A 17,099-nucleotide genomic window follows, 5' to 3' on the forward strand; every position below is an offset into this window, starting at 1 on the left:
TAATAATTGAAAAATTCCCAGGGTTATTTATTATTCTTTAGTAGGACCCACCTGCGCAACCAATTGCGCAAGAACTTCGTAAGGACTAGTTTTACCCTAACCCAACAAGCGACAAGCAGGCGAGAGCGCGTAAGAGGAATGAGGAAGAAGTGAAAGGCAATTTGAAGTTTGTACAAGACGGGCTTGTTTTCATATAGTGAATATTCCAATAGAAAGGAAAAGAAGGAACTGTACACAAGTTGTAAAGTAAGAATTATATCACGGAATTATTGTTGTTTGTTAATGAGCACAGTAGTCGCCTTTACCGGACCATTTTCTCCATTACCGAATCACGTGATTTACCAGTGATCCACAGGGGCTCGTCACGAAATTTTTGAAATAAAATTTGACATCGTCTATTCTATATATCGTGACGAGCCCCTGTGAGTGATCAAAGTATTTCTGGTCGCCATTTTCAAATTTCTACTTGCCATGGTAAAAGATTTTGTAAATAAGACCTACAAGTTTGTTTTTTTTTAATTTGAATATCTTTCAAGAAAAAAATCAACACCCATGTAGATCTATGCGTTTTGTTTGTTTTATTTTCACAGTCTTCACGAAAAACTTTGTGAAGCACAGGCCCTTCGGGCCTCCTAGTATAATAATTTTGCAAGCCTAAACAATATTTTAATGGCCCAAAATATTTTTTTCTAATTTGACCACTTGTCCTTTACAAGGTGTTGCATGCTGATTTTACACTATAGATACATGTATGTTCTACGACAGGAGTCGGCAATTTTTATCAATAAAGTAGAAATATATGAGAAATGGGCATAAATACTACCACTGAGCTTCGCGAGCGAAGCGACAGGAATGCAACACGATTTCGGCAAAATCTGCTCCAGTGCTATGTTGCGTGAAAAAGACAGCAGTACCCGGTATAAATAACATCAGTCGATGTGTCCCACCTGATTTCTGGATCAGTCACCCTTTTAATTGCCGTCAATTACTCTAAAATCCAAAATAAACATACTTTCGAAAATATTCACTAGCCATAAGTTTTGTGTGACGTCACGCCATTTGCTGCTGAACTATCGCAGTAAAATCAAAGTTAACACTGAGAAATTCCGGATAATCGCGGAATGTGATGGCCTAGATATTGTTGTAATTTTACATCACACATAACAAAAGTTGGGAAGTTTCTAGTATACCGGTCCCCCGAAGCACGCGACTGTGCATGAACAGTTATTTCCCTTACCGTTGCTAAGCGGAATGTAAACATGCCGCCATTTGCATTTTCGCCACGGATGCTGAGCAATGAAAATCGTGCGATAAAAATAAAAGCCCCCGACAAGTCAAATATAGTTTTTAAAAAATTCTTACCTTATAACATGAAATCATCTAATCTGTTGTTTGCATTAATCAGATCGAGGGGTTGAAGAACAAGTCGTTGTTTGGCAATCAAGGGTTCCTTTGGCTTTGATGAAGTAAGATTGGGTACGAGTATCGAGGGGTCATATACAGATTTAATGAGTTCTAGAAATTTAAGGAATGGATCTTGGCAGTCTGTAAGATATTATTTTCGGATGCAGTACTGACTAAAATAAGTATCGTACAGAGATTTAACTGTGCCGCTGGCCGGTAATGACTTTTTCAATGCACGCCAAGTAGATTCTATAGTATTGGTGTGTGCCCCTGTATCGGAATCTACAAAGTTTACAGAATGATTTACTTTTAAATGTTCGAACCCTTCTTTATCAAGAATATCATAAGCTTTCCAGCAATCGCTAATTATAGTTGTACCGGGCTGTATGTTGGCTTTTATTATTTCAAGCAGAGTTTCTTGTGTTCGATCTGCCACTGTTGTAAAAAAAGCACCTTTTTGTCTCCCTTTCAATCCCACCAAAACCCAGACACCGTCAACTTTCCGTCCCTTGTGAAATTTTCTTTTACCAAATTTACTTTCGTCAATTTCAACAAATTTTCGCACTCCTCCTATTTTTTCTGAATTCTTCTCTAAAATGCAGGTACACACTTCTCTGGAATAATTATACCAATCAACAACAGTTTGATTTGCAATTTCAAGTTCGTGTCTCACGAAACTTTCACTAGCTTTGTATACCCAGAAATATGTTATTAACAAAATTTTTCCAGCGTTAATTTGTGCTTTTCGAACCAGCTACCAGTCCTGATGGAATTTTTGTTGTTGCAGGTTTTGTTAGAACATCTCCATACAAATCCGTCGCTTGAATATGATGAATCCTTTCTTAATCTAAATTTCCCGTTGTCACAGCTGCCACAGATTTTGCTGTCCAAATTTATCAAAACAGATAATCCTATTAACCAGTTAATCAACTCTCTTACATCAGCACAAATAAAAAAAATTCTTTCAGTTTTAGGGGCATTTCAACACAAATCAGCTGTTCAGTTTGTTTACATCAAAACCAGTGACATCGTATCATACGAATATTCATGAGAATTACGTATACAAAGCGCACGTGATTATTTTGCTCAACAACGGATTCCATTTATTTTACAACAAAAATTGTACGTCTTGCATTATTTTTCATTTCGGATTTAAAAAACTGATTTTTAAAAAAGTTTTTTTAAAACTTCATTTTTTACGAGGAATTCGAATTTGGGTTTATTTTTGTGATTTCTTTCTGTTTTAGCGATTTCACTGATCGCTAACGCGATCGTATATCAGCGATTTTTTTCTACCCACTGGTACCGGTACCCATTCGATTGGAAAAAATAGCGTCAAAATCGAACAGATTGGGAATTTTCTACAAAAGTTTCAGCAAATGATTTTAACTAAAAGAAAAGGAAAAAAGAGAACAAAACAAGAACTATTCATCTCTTTACAAACTTTTTACGGTAATATTTGCTGTTGGATTGTTTTAGAATCGCTGTAGTTCTACGAAACATGTGCACTGCCATGATCTGTACTTTCAATTTAATACCAGAAGTGAACATTTTAGTTAACTTGTACAACGTTTCAGACTAAGTAAATTACGATGTCAGCGGTCTATTTTTCGGAAAGTAAGTTGGGAATTTTTAGTCTCAAAATTGGGGAAAATCAACAGTTTTTGGCATTGGGAATGGTACCGTTTATATCGGCGGCACACGTTTTAGCGCCATATTTTGGGGACTGGTATACTAGAAGTGTTCCCAAAAGTTTTTAATAGATAGAAATCTTTATTTGTTTATTGAATGCAAAATTCTTGGTAGTACAGTTTATCAACTTTCTTTTTCCCATATATCACCCGAGCAGTGATTTTTTAAGACCCATTTTGGGTCCGAATTTCGGCCCTTTCCCCTCTTAAAAATTGTCAATTTTTTCCCAATTTAGCTTGCATTTTTCCCAATAATAAAATTATGAAAGGAAAACGTATTTGAATAAAGTAAACATCGATGTGAATTATATGTATACATAAGATTTAACAAAAAGTTATGACAATGATAATTTGGATATGTAAAAGTTGAAAATTTTATAAGGTTAAAGAAAATTAGATGTGTAAAATAAAGATAATATAATGTTTGATATGATTTTAAAACTTCTTTACGATAAAATTGACTTTTCCCAATTTGACTGAAATGTCCCAATTTGAAAGCCACAGGACCCTTGTAAAAAATGTAGAAAAATCACTGCCCAAGTCACTCAGATGTCAACCTCCCCTGCTTTTCTTCAGTTTGAGGTGGGTGAGGGATGCGGTCTTTTTACACCTCTTGTGCTATTTTTTCATTCAAGGACGTAGTGCAGTGAGACTGATTCTTTATCGTGCCAACCCATAGACATTTACTAAATATTAATAACTAAAGATAATAATATTTATATACAAGATATTTCCAGTAATTATTTCTATGAGGTTACAGCAGAACACCGTGGCATGAAGAAATACTATTATTAATTTGCTGAAATTATTTTGAATCTCACTTAGCATTAAAAAAAAAAAATCATCAGTGCTGCTTTTGCTATTGAATTTTCCAGTGGCACAGTCAATGACAGACCTTTTAAAAATCATGAGAGGGGGGGGGGGGCAAATCCATATTCAAGGATTTATAAATCGGCTTGATTTGGGACATATGGACCTTGATACATTGAGAAAACATTCTTGCAGTGTTAGCAGCCCCAGCTGAGTCCATCCCATAGAACCATGAGTTCACTCAGAACCCTTGACATTTGTGAGGATGAGAAGAAAATTCAGCATGATACTTCAGTGCTTTTAGTCCTTATTGAAAGATGAGCTAGGTTTAAACGGCTAAAATTGAAGAATGTTATTTAATGAGAAAATAAGCGTTGTAAATTCAGCGATTTTTTTCTACCCACTGGTACTGGTACCGGTACCCATTCAATTGGGAAAAATAGCGTCAAAATTGAACAAATTGGGAATTTTCTACCAATGTATCGGCAAATAATTTCAACTAAAAGAAAAGAAAAAAGAGAACAAAACAAGAAGTAGTCATCCCTTTATAAACCTTTTTACGGTAATATTTGCTGTTGTGATACATAAGGAATCGTCGTAGCTTCATTTTAGAATCGTCGTAGCTCTACAAAACATGCGCACTGCCATGATCTGTACTTTCGATTTAACTTGTACAACGTTTTAGACTAAGTAAATTACGATGTCGGCGATCTATTTTTCGGCAAGTAAATTGGGAATTTTAGTCTCAAAATTGGGAAAAATCAATGTTTTTTGGCATTGGGAATGGTACCGTTTATCGGTACCAGTTATGTAAGGAAAAAAATCGCTGAAATTATACTACCTTAAAATGAGGGGGGGGGGGGATGCACAAACTGCAACTGTACATCTGTTGTTGGAAATTGGAGTAGATCTAGATATATTTGAGAATTCATATACTGTATTCAGCTCAATAAGTCATTTTTTAAGCGCTAAGCGTAGCTTAGGCGCTTATTGTCGCCAGTTGGGTTTTGCTTTCGTCATCATGTTTCCGGTTTATCGCCACCTATAGGCGAATTTATGCATCGCTGTAGTCAAGTCGTGTTTAAAGTAGTCGTAATTTTGCAACCGATCTAGCACAGGGATAACATTCATATCTGACATGTTCCATGAAAAATGCTTGTATTGACTCCCATTGGGAATGTCTTTTCAAAGTGCCAAACTGTGGTAATTTTTTGTGGTAACTAAAAATATTAACACTCAGGATCAAGAAAATGTAAAAAATAAAATTATAAAAGTATTCTTTCACTTTTAATTTCATTTTTTTAAAAACGGTTGCTAACATCACATTTTTATGACGGAACACTTGACGGAAAATGACATTAGCAATTAATAAATCTTCTGTTTACTAAACAAGTTATGAAATTATTTAACTACATGGCTCTCTTAATGAAAGGTTAAATGTAATCTATATACATTACATCGAGACCAATGTTTGTTGTGCTTTAATAATGACCCAGAATCTTTTATTTTCTGTCAATGCTAATGTCAGTTCTTGACGGAACTTTTTTATGCTAATGTTATTGTTTGACGGAACAAAACCTTGTGGAACTTTTTCACAGTGATGTAAATCATGATAAGACTATAAATAGTTTCCCATGATGAGTTTTTATTGCAATAAAATAGTCTTTGAATTCATAAACCGGTAGTTTGACGTACGATTTAGTACAAATAGAACGATTTCTTATGCTAACGTCACATGTTGCTAACGTCAGCAATTTTGACAGAAAGTCTATCGCTTGAAGTTTTACACAAGTCTAGATACTTCATTCACTCAACATGCCATGCAATTGGAAAATCCCATTACAACGCCCCTTGCAGGGAGAGTTGTAATAATAACAAAGAACCACAACTCTTGCAAGGGTTTGGTAAAGAAGTGTGCTAATGTCACATTGTGCCGAGTAGAATTTGACAGAATGATGTTAGACCAAATATCAATGTAATTTCTTAAGTCAGATATTTTGTTTAAAGAAGATAAAATCTGTTCCACAATTAGATTATGACTTTTAATACTTAATTCCAGAAAAATAATCAAAGCAAATTGTTTTGCAGTACATCTCTATGTACATATGTCCATTAGTGCTAACGTCAGTATGTTTGACAGAACGAAAGTTACAAAAACTGTTTACTTTGAATTTACTTTTGTATAATTTGTTTTCATAAATAGTTTGCAATTTTTTTATAAAGATTAAGTAAAAGTACATACATTTTATGTTACATTTTTTTCACCCCTTGTTTTCTTATATAAGTTGAAATAAAGTATCCGAGAAGTTGGGTACCACTTCTCACGGGAGTTAATTCTGTCAATTTTTCTCATATTTTGAACATTCATATACCAAAATAATTTTAACAATTTATGTGTGGCAAAATATTTTTGATTTTATAATTAACTCTAGTCCATTCAAGTTTGTAATTAACAACATTCTTTACTTTTTAAGCATATTTATCTTTAAATACGGAGGGGAAAAAATTGACGGACATTTATGCTAATTTGGTGGAATTTGTCATCTGCAGTTGCATTTCCCCCCGGAAATATAGTTCGTTGAACAGTGAACAAAATATGTATAAAAAGGGTGATATTTTTGTCATCATTCTTGGGGAAAGTGAGACATAGATGCAGGTCATTCTTCAGTTAAAATTCCCATTTGAATCTGCGTCTGTAATAATTAAAGTGATTCAAAATCTAAAATTGAATAAGAATATGTATATGAAACTGTTTTAGCTAGGGTGCCTTTGCATTGTTACCTTCACATGGCGCTTAGAGGCCAGGAAAATCAATTTGCATGGTGCAATCTATAATTAGAAGCCACGTCATTAAGCTATACACGAAACAGGAGGGTTTTCCACGTGTGTTTTGGCTGCTGTTCCGACTCAGTAAAATTTTTGTCCGACGCAGCAAAAATGTGTTCAACACAGTAAAAAATTTACTGATCCGCGTCCATTGTGAACGAGAAAGAATTTGTGCACGATTATGCTTTGACAGCGAAGGACAGAGATCGGTGTCTCAGAAGGATGATATTGCGTAACTGCATACACCTTCCCCGATCATATATGTAAGTCGGTCATGCAGAAATTTAGAGGATGCAACGGTGTAACTTAAGCTTACTTTATTATTTCTAAACAACCAAGATATTCTTCAGAATCATCGTCAACACAATCAAATTTGATTTCGTGATTTATTTGTTTCAAAAATGGGACTAAAAATAATAGTCTTGGGGCAAGGAAAAGATAAAAGGTACAACATTATATTATATTATGGAAGACAATACCCCGGTTTCAAGTATTCAAAACACCGCATGGAATTTTACGAGGGCTGTATACTGTTAGATGAACATTGCCATTGTGTCAAGCATGAATGTGAAATGGTTTGCGGTCCACAGCACGCTACATACAACGAAAAGTAATCGTGTTTTCAATGTCTTTGTACTTCAAACAAACAATTGACAATGACATGCATATGCTACATGTATTTCCGAACGTACAAATGGGGGGGGGATGGATGTACTGTCGTTGTTCCCTGTCCCCACATTTTGTTTTCGCTGAACGATCTTTTCGTATAAAAAGATGCATTTAGTTTTTTGGTGAGATGCCTCTTCATTATTTCTAACAGCGGTTTGAAAATTACTTTTGTAACTTTTCAGTGCCTAGTTCATGTAGTTTGGGATTCTCATTTAGCTACATTTACATGTTGTAAATTTTGCATATTTATTGCGAGTCACTTCTGTTACATTTTTTTTTTTTCATATTAGAACTCCTACACAAGCTTATTAGCATTTTCATATAAAGAACTGTTTTATAAAATTAAAACAATAGCAATGTGTATTATGTCTCATTCAGACTTAATATACCTGTGTACAAACTCTTGGTTTTTGTTTTTGTTTTTGTTTTTAGATTTACGTATAACAAACAATCACTACAATTGCTAAATGTAAATCCATGCTTATATGTTAATCTAATTCATCATCATATTTGAATTAGTATATCCTCTTGCACTAACTTTTATGTTAAAAATGAGCTATCTCCACTCTTGTTGATGACGCAGTATTCAGTTTCAAAGTAATATTGCACATGTATGATGAACATCTTTTCTAAATAACTTCCTAAATTTTGTTTTCAGTTATACATGTATTTATCGGACTTATTTGGATTCAGATTCTCTCCAACCTGATTTTGAATTGAAAATAACTTCATTATTGATTACAAAAAATAATCCACTTTCATGGTTTGATTGCTATTTACAGATAATTATGCACTGGATTCTGTAGTACAAGTCATACAGATGCATGTTTATGTGTGTATTTAAATGATTTCTGGTAAGGTAATGAAATGGATGTAAAGTGTTTCATAATCCTGCATTATTGGTGTGTTTTGACATGTGACATTTGTTAGTGTATGTGGTTATGTGTAATTTTCTTTTTTGTCCAGTTTGTTTGTTCCTTTCTATTATAAGTGACTTACATATATATATGTATCAAACTATTGATTTGTTTCATTTCAGTTGTATTCTAAAAATATTTCATACACTATTTAACTGGAACACAACAGTAAGTTAGTTGCGTAATAACAATTGAACACTTTATACCGAAAATTACCATTACAACTGTTTTTAAATTTTCTACCAAAAATGTTCTTCTCTATAACATCACATCTGTAAGAGAAAAAAAATGCATAGTCATGTAGAGCATTTAATGATCCAGGGACCGGAGCAGAGCGGATCAGAAACCCTTGCCTTGGGAAGATGAGTGGGAGCTAAACAGGGTATAAAGTGTTCACTTGTCAAATATTTGAATAACATAGCCTTAAATGCTATTGATTGATAGCCTTAAATGCTATTGATTGATTGCATCTTGTTTAACGTTCTTTTCAATAATTTTTAATTCATATGGAGACGTCACCAAGACCGGTGAAGGACTTCAAATTTAGGCCTATGCTCGGTGCTTACGGCCATTGAGCAGTGAGGGTTCTTTAGCGTGCCACACGTACTGTGACACGGGACATCCGTTTTAAAGGCCATCTCTGAGGACCTGTGACATTCACACCTGATGCCGAGAGTTTGGTGATGGAACTGTCACTACCTGTTTAACGAACTAGGTCTGTCGCGGCCGGGATTCTAACCCAGACCGTCCGCATACAGGGCGAACACTTTACTTCTGGACCACCGCAGCGGTGGTAATGCTATTGATACTAAATTCTGATTATAGATATTTAATAAGAACAGGTGTCCTTTACCAAAATTGTAAATTTCATGATCCAAGGACAAGGTTTTAGTTTAGTGTGGGATCAAAATTATCATAGTGACCATTGTTTTAACAACATCAAATAAAATTTATATTTACGTGTTGAAAAGTTTCAGGACATTGCTTCCAATCCATATTTGTTATTTTCTTACGGAAAATGTACTACTTATTTATGCGAAAATAAAGAATAATGCATAAACCTTTTTTTTAATGTTGTTCCTGCTCATTAACATTACATACAGAATTCATGAAGTCAGCTTAGCGCTTTTCAGTACTTTGATTTCCTGTTGGGTTTGAAAACTTTGTGTCTCCACCCCCAACACGATGATGGGCTCCATTCGAAGTGTGATATCAAACACAATATATATAAGTTGTTGGCAGTGCTCGAGCTGGGCTTCGCCATTTTCGCCAATGGAGAATTTTTTTCAAAAATGGCGGGGGGAAAATTGAAAGTGGCGAAAATCCCTTTTTGCAATAAATTGTATTTTAAATCCTTTGTCAGTGACACATTATCGCCTGTTTGTTTATGCAGTCAAAATCTCTTTATTCAGTCAATGCGTGCGACCGGAAATCTCGCGTCGCTCCAGTGCACACAGCTGGTCACAGCCTCAGGTAATTTATGGCTGCAAAAAAGTCGGTGATTATGTAATAAAGTACATCAGACAGCTGTTTACCCTGCTGTGGTCAATTGTTTAACATTTTCAAAAGGTCTTATTCATTATCGTGTTATCATCTCCACATTAATGTCAATTCTTAACCAGAGAACCGACCGGTAATTAAATTCCGTATTATTGTGTATAATGTATATCATGTATATTAGGGGTGTGTATTGCTCAAGATTTTCCGATATGATACAATACAATATTTTCTGATGCGATATCCGATATATTGGATATACAATGTAGTTAAGCATTTTCTGAAGTAAAATATCAAAATTAAAAAAAAAAATGAAGTGGTTTTTAATATCTTTTATTTCATAACAAAACAAACAATGACAATTAAAGTCTGAGGAAACTCCAATGTCACAATGTAAAAGCGGGGATTAAAGTCTGAGAAATCTCCGATGTGTCACAATGTAAAAGCGGGTATTAAAGTCTGAGGAATCTCTGATGTCACAATGTAAAAGCGGGTATTTGAGAAATCTCCGATGTGTCACAATGTAAAAGCGGGTATTAAAGTCTGAGGAATCGTGTTCCTGTTAGAAGCCATTTTTAAATTATGAACTTCGATCCCGACTATTAAAAGGGCTATTTTTAAACCCGACATTATATCGTATCGTCGAAACACCGTATCGTATATCGCTGGACAGGCGTATACTGGTACATTTCGATATATCGATATATTGATTCACCCCTAATGTATATGGGTCGTTCTTAGGCCAAAAATAAAAATTGATTTCTTTGATGTACTCCGACCGACCCGTAGGGGCACCCAATCATTTTTTTCAGTACTTTTAATTTTTAATTTTTTTTTTATTTGGTTTCCAGGGAAATAGACATTGTTTCATTTTAAAGGTTTATATTCTCTAAGAAACTTTTTTGATGAATGTTTTATAGCAATAATTATTAAATCTGTCTTGTCCAATGTTTAATGAAAACATCAATAAATTTCTAAGTCTGCGTTTTTATGACAATAATCAATTTTTTCGATACTGCAAAAAAAAAAAAAAAAAAATTAACATACCTACCTACCCACCTTAAAAAATGTGGGTCGGAGTACATCAAACAAAAATATTTTTAATGATGGCCTCAGATAGGAAACTTTATTTGGAATTTTAAATGGTCATGGAATTACTTCATTTTTAGCTCACCTGAGCCAAAGGCTCAAGTGAGCTTTTCTGATCACATTTTGTCCGGCGTCCATCTGTCTGTCCGTCTGTCTGTAAACTTTTCACATTTTCATCTTCTCATGAACCAGCGGGTTAAATTTCAACCAAACTCGCCAAAAAGCATCCTTAGGTGTAGGGGATTCAAGTTTGTTCAAATGAAGGGCCACACTCTTTTCCAAGGGGGGATAATCAAGAATTAGTGAAAATTTGTTGGCATCTTTTAAAAATCTTCTTCTCAAGAACCACTGGGCCAGAAGAGCTGAAATTTACCTGAAAGCTTCCTGACATATTGCAGATTCAAGTTTGTTCAAATCATGGCCCCTGGTGGTAGGATGGGGCCACAAGGAGGGATCAAACTTTTGCACACAAATATATAGGAAAAATCTTTAAAAGTCTTCTCAAGAACCACTGAGCCAGAAAAGCTGATTTTTACATGAAAACTTTCTGACATAGTGCAGATTCAAGTTTGTTCAAATCATGGCCCCCGGGGCGTAGGATGGGGCCACAAGGGGGGGGGGGGTCAAAGTTTTACATACAAATATAGGAAACAACTTTGAAAATCTTCTTCTCAAGAACCATTAGGCCAAAGAAGTTGACATTTACATGAAGGCTTTCTGACATAGTGTAGATTCAAGTTTGCAAAGGGTAATATGGGCCATAATAGGGACTAAGGTTTTACATGCAAATTTATATGGAAAGTCTTCAGATATGGGCCAAGGTGACACAGGTGAGCGATGTGGCCCATGGGCCTCTTGTTATTGTAAACACTTCAAGAAAGCCTAACTTTTCAGAGGATAAAAAGGAAAAGATAGTTGAAAGCATATTTTTTTTAATTATTCACATTTTAAATCAAGTGCCCAAAAAGTGATGCCTATTGCATTGACATACAATATATTCCATTTTTGTTTAATTGGTGAGTTTTTAACAGTCATAATTATGTTTTCACAAAACAAATTTCTTTCTCAAACAATAAACTAAAAATTCTAGAGTAAAGAAATGGCCAAATGGTTTCTATTGTTCGTTTAAAAAGGTGATGGATATTACTGATAAAGAGGACAATATTTTTTTTATCAAAAATGTTTCACATTTAATCATGATGATACAAAGATTCATAACAAAACTTAAGTAATATTTGCAGGGTGTTTAAAAAGATTCTGTTCTCTATACATAGTTGAAATAATAGATATTATGCATTAATCTTTACTTTGCGTGTTTGGATATTACTATTGACACTTTGACAATTATCATTTTTCGTGATGTCTATTACTTAAAACACTTTGACAACTACCATGTTGTGATACCTATTCCCAGGGTTCCAACTTCGACTGAATATCTTAGGGGCCAGGTGGGCACCTAAATAAGAAATCATTTTAGCCCACATGAAATTTTAGTAGTCCACACTAGAGGTGCGTGGTATAACCGGTGTACCGGTATTTTTCTGGTAGCAGTATGTACCACTGTACACGAGGCGATATACCGGTATATTCAAGTCTGATAACTCCACAGGAACTCCACGTTTTAAATATCTATAATAAAAAAAAAATGTCTTCCTGTAAACATAATATTGACAAGGTATACCACGTCACCATCTTGGTTTTCGTTTTTACCAGCTGCATTGATTGAAAATTTCGGTGAAAAGTTCAATATAATAGATATTCCTTGACAGTGAATGTTGGATCATATCATTTCTTGTTTTTTCTACAGGTGATAATACTTCGATGTAGTGCGTGGCATCATAAAGGGAGAAGAAAGGATTGACATGTGGTAGTATAAACAGCTGTATCATTAATTCTTAGACATCATGCTTTTAGAACAATTTAGAGGTCACCAGAACTGATAACTCAAGTGAGCTTTTATGATTTGTCATCAGCAAACTGTGTATCTGTAAATGTTTCACATTTTTAGCTCACCTGAGCTGGAAACTCAAGTGAAATATTCTGATCACTTTTTGTGCACTGTCTGTCTGTTTGTCCATATGCACAGTTTTCACTTATTCGATTTCTCCAGAACCGCTGTGACAATGTCAATTAAACTTGGTACAAATGATCCTTGGAGGAAGGCCCTTAGGGGAATCAAGTTGTTAAAAGGAAAAGTCATGATCCCTTCAAAATGGAGATAATCAAGAAAATGGAAAAATAGAATGGAGTCCTTTGAAATTTTTCTAAAGAAGCGTTGGGCGAGAAAAGTTGAAACTTACATAAAGGCTTCCTGACATGGGTACCATCAAGTTTGTTCAAATCACGGCCTCCAAGTGCAGGGTGGGATATTTTAGGGGATAGGAGTTTTACTTGAGTATATATAACAAACATCTTTGAAAACGTTCTTGTCAAGAACAACGGAGCTCTGAGTAGTACTGTCATGTTGATATATGCAAGGATACCCAGGCCAGGTAGTGTAGATTCAAATTTGATCAAATCAGTACCCCCAAATCCATGCCCCTGTGGATAGTGTGTGTTCACAATAGGGATCAAAGTTTTGGATGATAATATATATAGGAAAATATTCTTCTCAACAACAGTAAATCCATGATTAGTCATGATGACAAGACCGTACATTTCATACCATGATTGTTGACCTTATAACCTTGTATTTCAGTTATGTTGTAACATTTGGGGCAAGAAAAACAAAGAACAGCTGAACAAGAGCAGAGCCAAGGTAACTGAGGTGAGTGATTGTGGCTCACAGGCCTCTTGTTTTCTTCCCAGTCAACCATTGCAGTATTTACATTGTTTTAACACATGCCCTTCAGGCAAGTGTATCCTTCGTTCGTTTGAATTGATTGTATCAGACAAAAATAGGAACATCACAGAAAAAAGTTAATAATGAAAATAAATTTCTGTCTGGACTTGTGAATATGCAAGTTTCACATGTCTGCTCCTAAATTTACCAAGCCCCGGGCATCAGACTCCTGGGACTTTTCAAAGACTGCTCTTGCATTGTAACTTTCTGTTGAATACGTTTCAATACAGTAACTGTATCACGTGTTAGTATATGATGAACGGTGTATTTTTTGTTTCCACAGGTGATAACAGCTAGATATATCAGCATCACAAAGACAGAAGAAAAGAAAACGGGCGCTGGTAACAGTTGTAACATTGATATCAAAATATTATGAACTCAGAACAGGTTTAACATGTTTAAACTCACAGCTGAGTTTTGTGATCTCAGAACAGGTTTAACATGTTTAAACTCACAGCTGAGTTTTGTGATCTCAGAACAGGTTCAATATGTTTAAACTCACGACTGAGTTTCATGATATCAGTGTACATAGGTTTGAGCTTACATCCGAGTTTTCTTGATTTAAAGTTTGTCATACCTGTCTTCTGTAAACTATTCCCAACTTCTAATTCAATTCTTTACTTATCACAAAGCCAATATCAGTTAGAAAATCTATGTGATCTTTTCCAATCTTGCCACATGTTGGGGGGGGGGGGGTGTTAATGGAAATTTGTTCAATACTCTCTATCCTCTTAAAGAAGTTAGATAAGTTGGAAATAATGAAAATAAGATGAGTTCTATTCAAGATTGTTTTTGTCTTATTGAAACTTCATCAATTTAAGGTCCTAGTAGTGAGGGTTCTTTATCGTGCTAACGCCTACCATGACCTCTGTTTTAAGATCCTACCCAAATCACCTCTAATTGTGGATGTTTGGTGAAAAAGCAGTCATTACCTCTCTTGTTAGACTCTTCAGTCTTTGGTTGTCTCAGTTGTATGTGGACATTTTGAATTAATGGTCAGGATATCAATGTATCAAATTACACAGGTCAAGTTTGTATTTGGGTCAAGTAAAATATTTTGGTAGAGTCATGTCCCTTGGCATTAGAAGATTTCATTGTATAGCGCTCCACATTGACTCAAACAAACATTGTATGTATACTCACAATAATTCAAATTTATCTTAAATTATAATTGTACAATCTATAATAGAATCATAGAATTATTAACAACTTAGATTACTTTTAACAGAATCCTCAGGACAGCTGTGTGAAAGAGAAAAGGAAGATAAAAACAGAGTGGTATTATAAGAGTTTCTTTATTACATGGATAATTTACCTGTATTTTTAGGCCAATTCAACTTAATTAGTAGATTATCATCCAGGGTCACCAAAAAGTATGGGGGCGGGTGGGAGGATTTAATTTTTTAATTTTTATTTTCTGAGAAAAATATTAATGACAAACGAGTTTTTGTCAACAGAAGTGCTTCATTTAATGCCAGATGGATATCAATCTATGCTTACTTCACAGACGAATTCTAGGTTAAGCTTAATTCAAAACACAATTAGATACCAAACTTCTTCAAGATTTACGCCTGTAAGAATGCAAGAAACCATATTCTTCATGTTGCTTTTCATGTTGCTATACCAAAAATGTAAAGAAGAAGTGTAAATACCTGAGTTGGACATGAAAATTTTCAGGAAATCGCAAATTTTGCAAAATTAAAAAAATTGGGGCAGGCCAATTTTAGAGGGGCGGGTGGAGATGATAATCTATCAATTAAGTTGAATTGGCCTTAACTCTGGATATGAATGACATGGAGTGTTTAAAGGAGGATATCGATGTCTATTCACAACTTGATAATATTGGCTATTTTAGGTCACCTGAGTCACTCGGGTGACCTATTGCTATTGTTTTCCGTCTATCGTCGTGTGTCATCTGTCAAAAATTTCAAATTTTGTATGAAGCATTCTTGGGACAAGGGGGGCAGACATTGTAAATTTCAGGACTCCTGCACCCCTGTGGTGCATTATTTCATTTAAAGGATCAAACAATCAAACTTGTCAGATAGTGATACTGTTTTGTTTGTTTGCTTTACATCGCTTCAAGAAATTCTCATTCATACTAAGTCATCATCAGCTGTAAATGAGGGACCACAAATATAGACCTATACTGACCCCTGCCTTACTATTTTCCATTTCATGATGTTTGCAGCTCTGTTCTTCCATATAGTTCTTGTACAATAAGACCTAAAAAGCAAACAATTGTAGTGAAAACAACACGTTGTATTCTTGAAAATCTATTTTTTACCTCTGAATATATAATAAAAAAATGAAGTTCAGAGAATTAGCCCCTGTAGATTAGGTTTAGATGTAAGAATCACCGTGTCTGTCTGTCTACACATCTATCTTCTGTCCGTCCCTCCCACTTTGTATCTAATGGACAACTTTGTAATAAGAAGAGAATAAAAAATCATACTTGTGACAAAAATTGCATACAAACAGATATATGCAATAATTGATTACAAAATCTGAAGCTCATTCGGTTCTTCATGTTTAAAAGAATCACTCATCAACAGACAACACTTTCCTATATACATGTATGATACTCAGGTTACTGTTAATGCCCATGGGCCTCTTGTTAAGTTGAAGTTTGAATTTCAATGCAGTACATGATTAGCAGTGAGCTTGGTCAAGGTTTTGTTTTGTAAGAAAATGTTTCTGATCAAAGTGAATTGATCACCATGGTGATATTTAAATAAATATTACCACTTGATGTTTTTAGGTTCACACTGGACTCCCATGAGGTCCTGCATTACTGAGGAAAGAAAGGTGATGTTAAAAAGGTAATGGTTCCTATATACACATACATCTACACAGAATTGTGTCTGTGTATTTTGATGTCAATGAAACTGTTTTTGGTCTGTCTGTCTGTCTGCAACTCATTGTTACCTTGAAATAACGGATTATGCAGTAGATTACATCATTTTCACTTTGAGAAATAATTGAATAAGTGAACTTGTTTTTAGCTCACCTGAGCTATTCTGATCACTTATTGTCTGTCGGTCGGTCTGTCCGTAAACTTTTCCCATTTTCATCATCTTTTCCAGAACCACTGGGCCAATTTCAATAAAACTTGGTACAAATCATTCATGGATGAAGGGGATTTAAGTTTATTCAAATGAAGGGCCATGTATAACCTTAAAAAAATGCAAAATAGGGTGGTGTTATTTAAAAATTTCCTTCTTAAGATCCACTGAGCCAGGAAAGTTCAAATTGATATTGCTGCTTTCTGACATCATGTAGATTTAAGTTTGTTAAAATCATGCCCCCCCCCCCCCCCCCTCCACCGCACCCGGGTATAGGTTGGAGCCACAA

At 34.9% G+C, this 17,099-nt stretch overlaps 2 protein-coding genes across 4 annotated transcripts in view; both read left to right on the forward strand.

The window, feature by feature from the left end:
• LOC130046518 (uncharacterized) overlaps positions 1 to 17,099 on the forward strand; it is a 121,275-nt gene that overhangs the window by 86,326 nt on the left and 17,850 nt on the right. Inside the window, exons 2-7 of one of the 3 annotated variants that reach the window (XM_056147858.1) lie at positions 42 to 246; positions 12,711 to 12,770; positions 13,602 to 13,670; positions 14,029 to 14,086; positions 14,974 to 15,023; positions 16,507 to 16,567. The exons of the other annotated variants lie outside the window; for them this stretch is intronic. The gene's annotated coding sequence lies outside the window, so the exon portion shown is untranslated. The remainder of the gene's footprint in view (positions 1 to 41; positions 247 to 12,710; positions 12,771 to 13,601; positions 13,671 to 14,028; positions 14,087 to 14,973; positions 15,024 to 16,506; positions 16,568 to 17,099) is intronic. 3 annotated transcript variants of the gene reach the window in all.
• LOC125667345 (uncharacterized) overlaps positions 1 to 17,099 on the forward strand; it is an 89,398-nt gene that overhangs the window by 13,219 nt on the left and 59,080 nt on the right. The gene's annotated exons all lie outside the window — the stretch shown is intronic.

This window comes from Ostrea edulis, chromosome 8, assembly GCF_947568905.1.
Source record: "Ostrea edulis chromosome 8, xbOstEdul1.1, whole genome shotgun sequence".
Taxonomy (NCBI): domain Eukaryota; kingdom Metazoa; phylum Mollusca; class Bivalvia; order Ostreida; family Ostreidae; genus Ostrea; species Ostrea edulis.